Here is a 15,640-nt window from a genome sequence, read left to right on the forward strand (position 1 = left end):
TCAGGACACCGCGTTTGTTCTTAGGACACAGTACGGACAGGTATAGCGTACTCACGACACCCCATTTTGTTTATTTACGAACATCCCAGGACACAATGTGTTATTAGAACAATTTCAACTTGCCAGCGAACAATACAGACAGCGTCCTCAGGACACACCCATTTTGTTTATTTTTGAACATTTCAGGACACCGCGTGTGTTCTTAGGACACAGTACGGACAGGTATAGCGTACTCACGACACCCCCATTTTGTTTATTTACGAACATCCCAGGACACAATGTGTTATTAGAACAATTTCAACTTGCCAGCAAACAATACGGACAACGTCCTCAGGACACACCCATTTAGTTTATTTTCGAACATTTTAGGACACCGCGAGTGTTCTTAGAACAGTTTCAGCTTGCTTGCGAACAATACGTACAAGCGTAGTGACCTCAGAACACCCCCATTTCGTTTATTTACAAACATCCCAGGACACTTCATGTTTTCTTAGAACAATTTGAACTTGCTTGCGAACAGTACGGACAGGCATACCGTCCTCAGGACATCCCCATTTTGTTTATTGACGAACATCCCAGGACACAAGAACTGTAGGGTTCTTCTCCTGTATCAGCATCCATCTGCCCCGGGCTTTTAGGTCTTCTTCTCCAGTCAAACTTTTCTCAGGTGCAGCAGGTTCCGTGCGTGGTCCGGTCTCATCTCTATGTTGATTGTGGGCCTCTGTTTTTGCAGGTTCAGGGTCTGCCTCAGAAGGCTCTGTCACTTGGGTTAGCTGCTGACGGTTGAATACTAAAACCCTTTAGAGTCAATTGTATGGTTTTCAAGGCTTTGGGAGATTTTACTTCTGCTGATGCTTTTTTCTGGTCTTGCTTCCAATTAAATAAGGGGCCATTTAATCAAGTGCTCCTCTTAGTACCATCCTCTAAGCATACCTCTAGAATATGCTCTTTCCTTACCCTCGCCTTAGCTTTTTCCTCCGTACTTCTTTCCAACCTCCACTTATGTCCACCATCTTATTTTGATTTTTCATTCGATGGCTATATTGCTTCTCTATACGAGATAGTGTGTCTCCTGATGGAACAAGTATTTCTTCACAATTCCAGTCGGACATGTCCACCAAGGAGGTGGCCAATCTTGCTAGATTGGTGGTGGTAGGCATTTGAGAGTCAACAATCCAATTTCCCACCAGCCAATTTCTAGATTCTTTGTCTTTTACGCTTTCTTTAATAGTCTTTGGGTTCGGTGCTACCCTCCCTATTGTTTCAGCAATAGGCTGTACTTTACTGGGAATTGCTAACTTTAGCACCAAGTCTGTTAGTGTGGTTGCCACGTCCTCCAGTACTGCTTCTCCTTAGAAGAGCTTGACCATAGTTGTTTCCATCCAGGTTAATTTAGCCATAATCAAGGTAATATTATCATGGTTATCATCCATATAACTTGTTGAAGAGACGTGTTGGGTCGCATGGTTAGAGGTCGGAGTGCGATAAAAAGTCCGATGAGGAAACTAATGCTCCCAAATCTGGTGTGTTAGACAAATTAGTAGATGGGACATTGCCAGGAATCACTTCCTCCCCCACTTTATTTCTGCCCAGCATTGGGTCTTTCTGGCGGCCAATGCACATGTTCAAAAGTGAGTTAATATTGTCAAATGTGGCCGATACTGACAGTGATTCATTGCCTATAGGTGGATTAGTGGTAGTATAATTACTCTGAAGCGAGTGCCTTGATGAGGTTAGATCAATAGCCTCAGTCTGTTTTTGTCCTTGTAAGTTCCTAGTGCAGAGTTTGCTTTTTTTTGGCATACAGTCTGTCATCTTGCCCTTATTACTAGGTTCAGCATTTATGTTTGGCTTTTTCTTATCTACATCTGTAGATGTGCTTATGGAATTTTGTTGCTCAAATGTTTGTGTGATGTGTATGCAGTATGGGTTATTGCAGTATGGGTTATTGTGGATGCTGGGTGTGGTTATAGCTGTGTATGTGAAGTGTGAATTCTGTATTTTCTTGCTTGAGTGTATTTTGGGATGTGTGCGCACTGTGGGTGTATGTTTATGCTGCTTGGAGTCATGATGATGCTGGCTACATATTGCTTGAATTATGTAATTTTGTTGCTGGAGTGTATTTTTGTAATGTGTATGCCGGTGGGTTGTTGCACAGGCTGGGTGTGGTTATAGCTGCTATAGTATGTGTGGTGTGGTTGCTGAGCATAGTGTTGGCATTTGTTTGTAACGTATTTCATATTTTCTTCACTGGAAAACTTGGTTGCCAAGTGCACATGCGTCAAATGTAGATACATTTTCAATCCTTAATATCTCAAAATTGGCAAATTCGATTTTCGTTCTTTTCAGTGCACCAATTCAAGCTAAAATCTAGGCACCTGCAAAAAATATGAGGATATCGAAGCAGCCAATTCTGAGATATTTGGGGCAACGTTTTCTTTTCTATGGAGAAACCACATGTTTAAAGCTGTTCACAATGCGATCAAAGTAAACGTTTTTCAAACTATGAAGCTGTTAAGGAATACATCTGAAATCTTCTAAGCACAGTCGGCTGCCTCAAAATAGTACTCTGGAGTATTTTCTGATTCTTTCATGCAAGCTTTTGAAAGTTATTCAGAAAAATCTTTTTCTGAAAAGCCATAGAGGTGTCATCTTAACCTTAACTATGCCTTGTGGTAACATGAAGGCATAATATTATCCAAAAAGAATTCAAAAGCTCGCCCAGCCTCTAGCATGTAGAGGATGCCTCCGGGTGCGATCAAGCCCCCCAGTAGTCAATGTTCAAACATCACCCTCTCCTTTTGTAGAAGTCTTTAACATGACAGCGATAACTGTTAAAAGGATACCTGGGCATACATCTATTAAAGTGCACATTTATTAAGAGATAATTTTCATCATCAAAACGAATGCTTGCATTGGCAAAGGAGAATCAATACTTATGAAGGAATAACACATATATAAAAATTTGGCTCAAATTTATTAAGGAAGATATGAGTCATAATTCCAACTTGTGCCCAAAATGAATCTCAATTTACGTCAAGTCAAGAAAAGGGCGTATGCCAATGTAGAACTTCAGTGCATGCAGGTCCTGCTGCATCCATCCCTCTGCATGTGAGTGGCCCCTCTTTTGCCCCCTCCATCCTTCTCCGTTTGCCTTTCTGTTCGTGCCCTCTCTCTTTTTCTGCTATGTTGTCCTTGCTTTCCCTGGTTTCCCACTCTCTATCTTTCTCTCCAACCCTCCTCCCGACCTGACCCCTGGTGATTGCTCTGCTGGTCTTTGGAAGCTTAGCTCTGATGTCTCCTCCTGTTACTGTTACTAGTGTGTAGATTGACACTGCACCCCCTGGATAGTAATGCTAGATGTATTGTGAGTTATCTATGTATTGCTCTCGACGGGACTGGGGAGTAGGAAATGTATTACATTTATGCTTATTTTGCAGGGTAGGAAATGTGCTGCATTTAGATGGATTTGGAGAGTAGAAAATGGGCCGCATTTAGACAGTTTTTGGGGGTAGGCAACGTGCTGCATTTAGATGGATTTGGGGTAAGAGGCTTGCTGCATTTAGATTGATTTGGAGTTAAGAAATGGCCCACATTTAGATGGATTTGGGGTTAGGAAATGGGCTGCATTTAGATGGATTTGGGGGTTTGAAATGTGCTGCATTTAGATGGATTTGCGGGTTTGAAATGTGCTGCATTTAGATGGATTTGGTGGGTAGGAAATGTGCTGCTAGAAAAAGGGCGTATGCCAATGTAGAACTTCAGTGCATGCAGGTCCTGCTGCATCCATCCCTGTGCATATGAGTGGCCCCTCTTTTGCCCCCTCCATCCTTCTCCGTTTGACTTTCTGTTCGTGCCCTCTCTCTTTTTCTGCTATGTTGTCCTTGCTTTCCCTGGTTTCCCACTCTCTATCTTTCTCTCCAACCCTCCTCCCGACCTGACCCCTGGTGATTGCTCTGCTCGTCTTTGGAAGCTTAGCTCTGATGTCTCCTCCTGTTACTGTTACTAGTGTGTAGATTGACACTGCACCCCTGGATAGTAATGCTAGATGTATTGTGAGTTATCTATGTATTGCTCTCGACGGGACTGGGGAGTAGGAAATGTATTACATTTATGCTTATTTTGCGGGGTAGGAAATGTGCTGCATTTAGATGGATTTGGAGGGTAGAAAATGTGCCGCATTTAAATGGATTTTGGGGGTAAGAAATTTGCTGCATTTAGATGGATTTGGAGTTAAGAAATGGGCCACATTTAGATGGATTTGGGGTTAGGAAATGGGCTGCATTTAGATGGATTTGGGGGTTTGAAATGTGCTGCATTTAGATGGATTTGGCTGGTAGGAAATGTGCTGCATTTAGAAGAAATTGGGTGGTAGACAATGCGCCTCATTACGAGTCCGGCAGCAACCAGACATTTTTTTCAGCTCGGTTACCGCCGGACTCGTATTACCATTCCGCCTCCGGCTCTCCCGGAATTACCATGGCATTACGACCCTGGTGTCCCGGGAATTCCGGAGGCGGAATTCGGTAAATCCCCATTCCCATCGGGTCCTACAGGACTCGATGGGAATGGGGAAGTGGAAACACCGGCACCATCTTGTGATGGTGCTGGTGTTTCCACGTCCGCCTGCAGGCAGGCAGTGTTAAACCCGCCAGGTCAGACCTGGCGGGAACGCCACCTCCCGCCTGCAGGACTCGAGATCGGGCGGTCCGGAAATAACAGTGGCGGCGGGTTTACCACCACTGTTATTTCCGGACCGCCCGACCCGTAATGAGGCCCAATGTACCGCATTTAGATGGATTTGGGGGTTAGGAAATGTGTCACACTTAGACGGTTTACTGGGGCAGGAAAGTTGTTACACCTAGATGGATTGCAGGGCCAGGAAATGCGTTACACTTAGATGGATTGTCAGAGGAATGGGTCATACTTAGATTGTTTGTGAAGGAATTGGAATTGTGTTGCACTTCAATAGTTTGCTAGGGCAGAAATGTGTTATACTTGTCTTGTAGAGACAAGCAATATGTTACACTTGGATTTTTAGAGGGAATATGTTACTCTGGAAGAATTGTGAAGTTTAGCACATGCCTGCATTAAAAGAAACTATGTATTTAATTTAGTAGTCTCTTCTCCTGAAGAATTTAGGCTGGCTCCTTTATTGCTCTTAGAAGAACAGCAATGGACGTTCTGAAGGGGGGCCAGTGTGCACATTAAATTGACCTGGGAAGGGTCATTTGTGCTGTACCTATAATGTTAGCCCACCTTTCACCCTAGATCTATGCCGGAAATCCTTCCATTACTCTTAAAGATCCTAACTCAGCCTTGGTATCTTGATATTGCAGTTAGTAGACAGCTGCCAGCATCGTACATAGAACCAGGAAGATATCTAGTAAGACTGTAAAGGTAGACGGTCCATGGCGCTTAGAGAATCGTACTATCCTAATTCCTATGGTAACTACATAATAGATTTACTAGATCGGCCAGTCTATTGCACCTAGAAGACTTGAGGGTAGCTCCCCTGCCATAGTGCCTACAAGAATCTACGAGGGTAGCTTGTCTTTCAACACAGACTTTCTGACGACAAAGTGCGATCAAAGATAGCCCCTGTCTGTGCTCTTGGTACATATAAATGCACCACTTTGGTGGACATCTGCCACAGGCACAACTATCCATCCACTCACAATAGAATGCAGCCTCGACCTATGACAAATTAGGGCTAGCTGGACACAATGGTTTTAAGGTTACTCTCACCAGACTATGCCTCAACACCCCTGACATCAGTATGCAGCGAAGAATTTGGGCACGCTGGACACATAGCGAATCTCTAGCACTCACGCCATCTCCTGACACCTCTTAGCACCCATCCACATGCCTGGCCTCATAGCCTTCTACCGGAGCCTGGCCAGCCCTGCCAAGCCTTGTTCGGCCAAATGCACACACGCATTCTAATCCTCCATGACCTCTAACACACTGGACTTTGGTCCCCAAGAATGTTCCCACCAACAGGCATTGAGAGTATAATAATGGTAAAAGGCACTATATAAATGACAACTACAATACAATACAAATGCTGAAGTTATTCAAAGATGAAAACATGTAAATAACCCCAAACCCATATAAAAATCAATATCTCTGCCAAACAATTACCAGAAAAGACAACACCCACAATCCGCAATGAACTACCTGACAGGAGACTGTACACACAAAACCAAACACACGTCTCATAAGACACAGATTAACACCTCAAACACACATACTGCCACATCATACGTGCAACCAATACAACCATACCGAAAAAGATACACCCCCATTCGAAACACACAAAACCCCAACAAACAAGGGAAACCTGAACCCCCCCGACACACACACAGCTCCAGAACATCCCACACAAACAAGAGCAAACCAATCAGAACAGTGATCATGCACATCATCATGCACAGCATGATGCCACACCTCCCTATACCAAGGCACATAACGCCTCTCGACGCCCTGAACCCAGGAAATGTATCCCTGCAATTTGGCAATAGTGCTCGATGTGCAACAATGTCACGACGCTGAAGTCTCTGTCGCAGCCCGAAGAAGGAGAAGGAGGGAGTGGGTGTTCTGCACCACGGTCACCCTCTTAAACATGTCCGACACAGAGGTCTATGGAAGGTATTGCTTCCCTCTGCATGTCATCATAGACATGTTGCAGGAGTGAGAGGGCATGTGAAGCTCCTGGCCGCACTGCATTTCTTCACCACTAGATCCTACCAGAGGGCCAGTGGCATCACTGCAGGCATGTCCTAGGTAAAATATTCACGTGACCTGCACCAGGTTGTGGCATGCATTGTAACGTATCATGCAGCCAGTGCCACGTCCCCATGCCCTCGACCCAGGACAAGCAGAGACAGTTGTCTTGCGCATTTTATGCAGGGCACTAATTCCCCCGGGTCATCGGTACCATCAACTGCTCTCATGTCACAGTATGCCCCCCTCCCGAGGACCAAGTGCACATTTACAGGAACCAGCATCACTAGCACTCCATCAATACCCAACTGGTCTGCTATGCCCGAGACCGGTTCATGGACGTGTATGCCAATTTCCCAGGCTCTTTCCATGACAGACACATATTCAGGGTCTCCGGCATGTGTACGCAGTTGGACACTACAGTTGGATAATACAGGAACATGTTGCTGATAGGTAAGTACTGCAACTTCCACTGCCTTCCACAATTTACAAGCATCCACACACAGGTACATGAATATCACAACAGATGTGTGACAACACAGTGTACACATAAAGGCAACTATTTCGCATCCAACACCACACACAAAGGAACACCCAATGCGCACTGATGCCATTCATGCCCTACTTCATGCAGGTAATGACAGTTATGGACTGCAGCCCTACCTAATGACACCCTACAGGAGGCCTGCCACCACGCAGCAGGAAAAGTATAATACGGCACCCAGGGCCACCAGTGTTCATCATTGAGCAGTCCATAGGCCTCCTGAAGTCACGATTCAGATGCCCAGGTCACTTGGGAGGGTGGGGTTCTCCTGTACAGACCACACAATGTGTGCAACATCATAGATGCCCGTTACATCCTGCATAACATCACAGTGCGCAAAGGAATACATGCAGACCTAGTATCTGACCTCAGGCCACAGCCAAAAGCCATGCACCGACCCGGTGGGAGCCCAGTGCGACAGCAGCGAGAGTGAGGGAGTGGCTAGTCTATATCTTCGCATGAGCATGTATGCTGCCAGAGACAAACAGTGACCGCAAACGTGATGCCGTCCGTGATGAGAGGATGACAAGTGTAAGGCACGGCCTGCACACACTCACCTGCCCGAGACACCAAATAAATGGCAACACTGTGACTCCATCCCTTCCCACAGCTAGCAGCAAGACAAATACATGGAGCCATACTAGTAAAGAAGTGTGCTTACATCAGATGTAGAGGTCCCAAAGGATAGATTTGTGAAGACATCCCTTCCCCATGCACGGGTCTGATGAAGGCCTTGTGACACAGAGGCATATGTTCATGCAAGGGCTCATTATGCACAAAGTTGGTCAGCGTGGCATACATGGGTACACGTATACTCGCAACATACACACCTGTACTCCGTATGTATACTGAAGCGGAACATACTGATGTCCACGGTAGACCCCTTCCAGACACACTCTGAGCAGACACACTGGCTGGACAGGACTGGTGACATATTCACACGCATGCTGCGAAGGACTCATGACCCCCATACATTCTGTGGAGCCATTGAATAAACAGTGTGTCCTTCACTGTTACAGAAGAACCCTACAACCCATGGGCCACAAGGTTGCAGTACGAGTACGCAGAGCAGAAAAATATGTGGAACAGACGAACACGTAAATCAGAGCCAACGAATAGGTAGATCGGCTGAACTAATGGATCGGACGAGCACGATGAGGAGAGCGGTGTACATAGAACGGACGAGTATGTAGAGCGGACAAATATGTGGAACTGATGAGTAGGTGGAACAAATGAGTGTATGGAATGGATGAGTCTGTGGTGCCGATAAATATCTGGAATGGTGCCGACAAGTGTGTGGAGCGGGTCAATACGTAGAACGGATAAATTTGCAGAACAGATGTGTATGTGTCTGTGTGTGGAGCGGACGAATGGGTGAAACGGACAAATGGGTGGAACGGACGAATGGGAAGAACGGACGAGTAAGTGGAGCGGACGAATACATGGAGCGGATCAATACGTAGAGCGGATGAATTCATAGAACGGATGAACGAGTGGAGCGGACGAATGTATGAAACCAACAAATACGTAGAGCGGTCGAGTAATATGAACGCATAGGCAGACTGGAGTGCATGCGCGGGGAGGACAGGAGTGCATGCATATGGAATACATGAGAGCATGCATGAAGCACACTGAAAATGAGGGATAGACTAGAGCACGCAAGACGAACTATGAACGCGCGAGTGTGTTCCTGATCGCATAAATTGCGTGACGTACATAATATGCATTGGTATGCGGGAACATTTGAATGAACATATACCATAACACACCCCACGCCTACTCTCCTCTTTACACCACCACTCAAATAGAACACAGGGATATTATGACACCATTCGGTATAACTGTTCTCATATCAACATCTCACGCTCACTCCCCATCACTCTAAGTAACCACCGCTGGTTTAACACCCCCAGCCAGGCGTTTCTCCTCAGGCCTAACGCAGCCACTCTCGAGCTGGATAAATTCCGCCAGAGCGTACACATTCTCCTGACCTCTCAACCACCACACCTACCGCTATGAAGCAGCTACCACATTAACCCCGCACCAGCTGCACACATACTTTGTGCGCACACGCACCTTTTGACTCTCTTCACCCTCTCTACTGACTCGAACCTCGGTTCCCAAGGGCGTTCAACCTACCAGCGCCTTCAGACCATACCAATGGTATATAAGGCGCTATATAAATGCAAAATAACAATAACAATAACAACAAACAAGAGCCCATTCAATTAATCGACATTTCCAGCAAGCACAAGGTCAGCATGTTTCACCGGCGTGTAGGCCGGCTATGGCAGATGTGAACTGGAATGCATGGCACCTAACAACCTCATGCCCACACACCACTCATCCACCCTCTTGGAAAACCATGCATATGACCCATCCACTTAGGAATCCGCTGTTGCTGCATGTATTGTTTCACCCATGCCACACAAGAAGATGTAGACCCAATGTATATACCCATCGATGGACCTTCATGCCTGTGCATACCACACTGAATGGCAACATGGGCTGATGGACACATCTTAGCTGGAGCGGACAGACTCCCTCCTGCACAGGACTACTCACCTGATGCACATGGATTTCCATGTGCATCATGACATAGTCGCACAGACGAGCCAAGCGAAGGTGCACAAGTTGGGGAATGAACATACAAGCCTCCCATGTGAACGATTTACGACACGATGCCAATGGACACACCGGCCATGACCATGTGCAGGGTCAGGCCCTACAATGACCCCCACACCACAACCTACATTGCCCCATGGTGCATACACACCACAAACTGGACACGAGTCATGGATAGCATACGAAAAAATGTGTATCGAAATGTTCAGCATGGTGCGAATAACAATGGGGGAAGGTGCACACTTATATGGGCAGAGGAGGAATGAATAAAATGGGAGTACCGGCAAATGATACATTGACATTGAAGGTGTAGTACACAGAGGGAGCCAGTGGTACGAGTGGCCAACAGAAACCTGAAGTGAAATATACAAGGCACACTGTGCAGGGAGAATTAAATGAGACGGACTATGACGATCCTTCAGATGGCGTTACTTCTCCCCAAGGGGGAGCCCCTTTCCATGAGACTAGGGTGGTGAGGCTGCTAACCAATAGTCCCCCTGGGTTGGTAAGATGCGGGAGGACCTCATGGAGAGAAACTTCCTTCCTGGAGACAAGGACGTGATTCTGGGTCGAGGCCTTGTAATACCCCAACCCAACATGCCAATTAGAACACCAGATCCTTCTGAGGGTAAGACTTCTTGTCCCATGATAGACCCTAATCGCTCTTTCACCGTTGAGACCTCAAAGATTATAAGATCTGTGAACCCCTGGTGAAACCATTGAAGCATTCCCCGAGAGAAGGTAACAGGAATAAGAATAAGTCCAGGAGGAGGCAGAGAAAGTGTGACACTGAGTCGAGAAGGAGAAGAAGTAGACAAAGAATAAGATAAGTGAAGCACATTGTAAAGCAATTCCCTGGACAGTTCCACAAGAGTGTGGCACTAGAAAATCAAGGAGGATTCTGGGAACCTCTTCGCCGTCCCACTGGGTGAAGTTTAACCAAGAAAGCAGAGAGCGGAAGAAACCCCTGGTGGGAGCTACAAGAATTGTTAAGAAAGTTAAAGATCAAATAGTTGGGAATTAGCTTACCAAGAACTGGTGAGTAGGTTAGAAGGGAGTCCTTGTCCTAGCCCAACCTGGAAATTGTGGAACTCTGTTTCTTTTGCACCTGGGAATTCTCCTTTGTTTGTGAACCTTGGAATATTTCCTGAACTTACGAAAGGCTGTACCATAAGAGACTCACACTCAGGAGAAGGGAGTCATTCTCCTGGGTTTTAGAAATAACTCTTTCTTAAATTAGGTTTTGTGTTTAGGTTGTAGGGATAGAATAGGAGTTTGGCAAACCACCTCTAGTTAGGAATAGATAGATTTATTCACTATAAAATGAAAGTCTTTGCCAACCACTTCGTTTGGTCAGACTCACTATTACCAATGCCACCACACAGACACAATAGAGAAAATAAAATGAAATGAAATTATAGTGCTCTCTCTCTGACCCCTAATGTTCACCGTCCCCCACAACTACCACCGTCACCTCCTCTTCCTTCAACTCACCATGCAGGGGCCATTGGCTTGGCAAGATGGAGGCAAATGAGAAGGAGGGGACTTGCTGTGTGTCCTTGCATATCGTCCCTGGGCATAGGAGGAGTCAGGGTGGCCAAGAGTACAGGGGACCTGTGAGGCGAAGGGGCCGTCTGTGTCTGCGAGAGATGACAGAGACTGCATCCTTGATCGCCCTCAATTCCCCCCTGTCTGCCTGCAATTCGGCCCTTAGCCCTGATTCTAGTCTGGTAATGTGGTAAATATTGCCTTGTAGTGGATTCACTGCCAGCTTGCACTGTCTCTTATGAGGGTAAGCGGCATGCCTGCATTCAGATGTGTATGTGAATATATACACACATATATATATATATATGGCCAAAGCCTCTGAGCAGGAGGGGTGGTGAGGAGCATCCACTCTCTATCCCTGGGTCCTGCTGGCCTCCAATTCGTATCCCCAGGCGCGCACATCGGCACTGTAGTTGCGCAGAACGAGATCTCGCGAGGCTTCCTTTGTACAGTACCTTCCTCGGGTAACGGGGCAACATACTAAACTTAAGCCTCAAAAGTCCAACTCTTAATAACAATGGATCAGAGCTATACTGTTGTCATGACACTGGTAAGCATTGCGCACAATATCAGTGCCATTGTCAATGTATTCTTGAGGTAATTTAAAAAAAAATAAAGAATTGTCTGTGAGAAGACGCTGCACTCTGCTGTAAAACAGCCGCCATTTATCAAATCATACAACTTGCGTTACTTACAGTTGCCACGTGTACTTCCCACTTTGTTGTAAATGGTGCGCTATTATGCCAAATGTATTGCCATTGCTTGTTTAAAAAAAAAGGATACAAACACATACTGCATTAAAAAGGGCTCTTTCATTGTAATGTTTGCTTCACGATTTCTGAATTACTGACAAGGGGGCTCCTTTTCGAAATCCCTGTAAATCATGTGGTAGAGGCCGCATACGTTTATACTTACGCGCAAACAGGACCCTAGCCGTAATTGTTCTCATTTACACTTCAGAATGCAAAAGGAAGGCGTAAAGGCGGAATCCCCTTCACGCCACAGCCTGCTGTGCAAATTGAGTAAATACCATGCTTGGCAGGCAGCATCTACAATGGATTGCTTTTTTTTTCTGGTGTGAAAAGCAGGCAGATTCCATAGGAATCCACATCATTTACACTAGCATGAAAATGTCATGCTGGCATAAATGCTGGATTATTCCCACTATACAGGACTCTCAGACCTAGGTGTGCTTTTCTCCGGCATTTCAATTGCATTGTAAAAGTGTTTTAACTGCATTGTGAAAGTATTTAAATTTACAGGACTCTCAAACCTAGGTGTGTTGTCTCCGGTGTTAAACCACATTGTGAAAGTAGTGCTGTCTTTGGTTTTGCCTTCTTAGCAAAGCGTTCATCTAGCAAACGGTTCTACTATTGTCTGAGCTCTTGTTGTTTTGTTCAATTGTCCACTGTTGTCTCGTCTCTCCCCGTCTCGTCTGCTTGCGCCCCTCCCTGTGTTCTCTCCGCCCCCACCTCCGCATCCCTCTCCCCTTCATCTTCCTCTTCACTCCTCTCCCTACCTACTATATGGTGCTCTCTGTCTCTCCTATCATTTCTAACTGCTTCTCTATCGACTATCCTGCTCCCCTCACTAACTCTGGTAGGAAAAAGTTTAAAAAGGACATCCTGGTCTCCAACGCAGGCCTCTCTATCGCTGACACCTTTACCAGTGCTTCTTCCAGGCAAACCCTCATCGTCATCCTCTTTGTCGTTCCCTCACCAGACCTAAGGACTCTTCAAATGGTCTCTGTGCTCTCTCTTTTCTCTACTTCTACCATCGAATGGTGGCACCGGGTGGGAGGCCCTCCTTCCACTCCTCTAAGGTCATCATTAATGTTTACCTGAATGGTACCGTCTTGGTCCAAGGCCCTCAGGCCAACCTCCTACTCTTTGATAGACGCTTCCAGCGCCTCATCAATTTCCTTTCTTCTGCTGTCCCCTCTCTTCCCTCCATGGCTTCCTTGCCTCCCCCTGCTGTCTCCTCCTTGGCTACTTCTTGCCCTCTCCTCCTTCCCCTGCTGCCCCCCCTCTGGCTTCTTCTACACCTCAGCAGGGCGTGCCTCTGATTTGTACCCCTCCCCGGAAATCTATCAAGGATGGCAACCTTCTCCGTATTGCCACTCTAAACTGTTGCTGAGCTGTCAAACACTCCTCGGATATCTGCAGCCTCCTTGAAGAACTTGAACTTGATGTCCTCGGTCTCACCAAGACATGGTTCACGGACAGCTCTGTCACGCACGGGCTTTGGCACCCTCCTCCCTGAGGGCTACAAGATCCTCTCCGAATCCAGGTCCAATCGTTCCGGAGGGGGTGTAGCCATGATCTTCCCTGAGTGGATTCCTGCCTCTGTCATTACTATGCAGGCCTACTGCTCTTTTGAATGCCTCGTCTGTAGGCTCTCTCTCGCTCTCTCTCGCTCTCTCTTCTAGCCATTCCCTTAATGTGGCTACCATCTATCGGCCACTCTGTCAGATATCCTCCTTCCTCTCTGATTGGGCGGACCTCTCCTCTTACCTCCTGGTCTCGACCACTCAACTCCTCCTTCTTGGAGACTAACATCCACCTGGATGCTTCCAGTCCTTCCTCTGGACTCTTTCTAAACGTCTGCAACTCTCGCTCACTCTCTATCCACCCCTCTGGCCCGACTCACTCTGCAGAGAACACTCTGGATGTTCTGATCTCTACAGACCTTCCCCTTTCTTTCCCTCTCACCACTCCTCTCTCCTGGAGTGATCACATTCTCCTTTCCTCCCAGCTCACTCTCTCCACCCCTCAGGCCAAGCCAACTCCAGCACCGCCACCTACCTTCTCGGTTATCTGACCCATGAAGCGTGTGTCAGTTGAGGCTTTTGCCGTCACTTTCTCACCCCCCTTGCCCATTCGGCTGACTCACACCCTGACACAGCCCTGTCTATAATCCACTCTGTTATATCTGATACTCTCAACGTTCTTGCCCCTGTCATGAGGATCCACTTGAAGCTCAAAGCCTAGTGCAACTCCTGGTACGACTCAGACCTCGTCACTCTTAAACACAAGTGCAGGGTGGCTGAGAGGAAATGGCGTGCTTCCTGTACATCCTCTGACAAACTGGCCTGCTGCCTGCTCCAAAGGCAATAACGGCTCTCTGTCCACACCAAGAAGAGATCACTCATCCAAGCCTGCATCTCTGCGGCATCCAACAACTCTGCTGAACTCTTTAAAATCTGGAAGGAGTTGGCCAATCCTGCTGCAGTCTCTTCTGTCCCCTCACAGGCCCTCTGCACGGCCCAGGCTTCTCATTTCATCTCTAAAACTCAGGACATCCTGTCCCCTCTCACTCTTCCTCTCCTCCTTCTCCCTCCTTCTCCCTCTACTCCCTGCTCTTCCTCTAGCCCTTCTGTGGCCACTCCTTCTCCCTCCTTCTCTGCCTTTCCCCTTTCTGCCCAGATGAGGTTTCTAGACAAGTCCGATCTATGAAAGTCTGGTCAAAACAGGTTCACCCCCGTTCCTCTATAACCTCCTCCTTTGGCCGACTTCTGCAACCACTCCTTTGCCACTGGAGTCTTCCCTTCCCCCCCTGAAGCACTTCCTTGTGCACCCTCTTCTTAAGAAACCCTCAACCTACCCCTCCTGCCCTGCTAACTACCGCCCAATCTCAATCACTCCTTTCCTGGGCAAACTTCTGGAAAAGCTGACCATCTCCCAGATTAATCGTCACACTGAAACGGTTGGTTGTCTCCATGACCATCATCCTGGCTTCAAAGCTGCCAGAAGCACGGAAACTGCTCTCCTGAACATCCGTGAAGACCTGCTCACAAACCTTGACTCCAATACCCCCTGTGTACTCATCTTACTTGATCACTCTTCTGCCTTTGACACAGTCAACCATGCTATTCTGCTCAACCGCCTCTGTGATAACCTGCATATCACTGATCAGGCCCTGGCTTGGCTGACCTCTTTCCTCTCAGATCGACCCTCCCGGGTCCAACTTGGGTCCTTCCTCTCCTCCATCTCTACCTGTGGTGTTCCCCAGGGGTCTAACCTCTCTCCCTGGCTATTCAACCAATACCTGGCACTTCTTGCCCACCACATTGCCGCTCTCTGCCCTAACTTTCAGTGCTATGCAGACGACACTCAGCTAATTTTCAGGCTCCCTTCCGCCACCTCTTCTTCTCTCATCTCTGACTGTCTGTCCACTATCCAGGAGTGGTGTGCCATC

This window comes from Ambystoma mexicanum, chromosome 13 (assembly GCF_040938575.1).
Source record: "Ambystoma mexicanum isolate Mex_15411 chromosome 13, UKY_AmexF1_1, whole genome shotgun sequence".
Lineage (NCBI taxonomy): Eukaryota > Metazoa > Chordata > Amphibia > Caudata > Ambystomatidae > Ambystoma > Ambystoma mexicanum.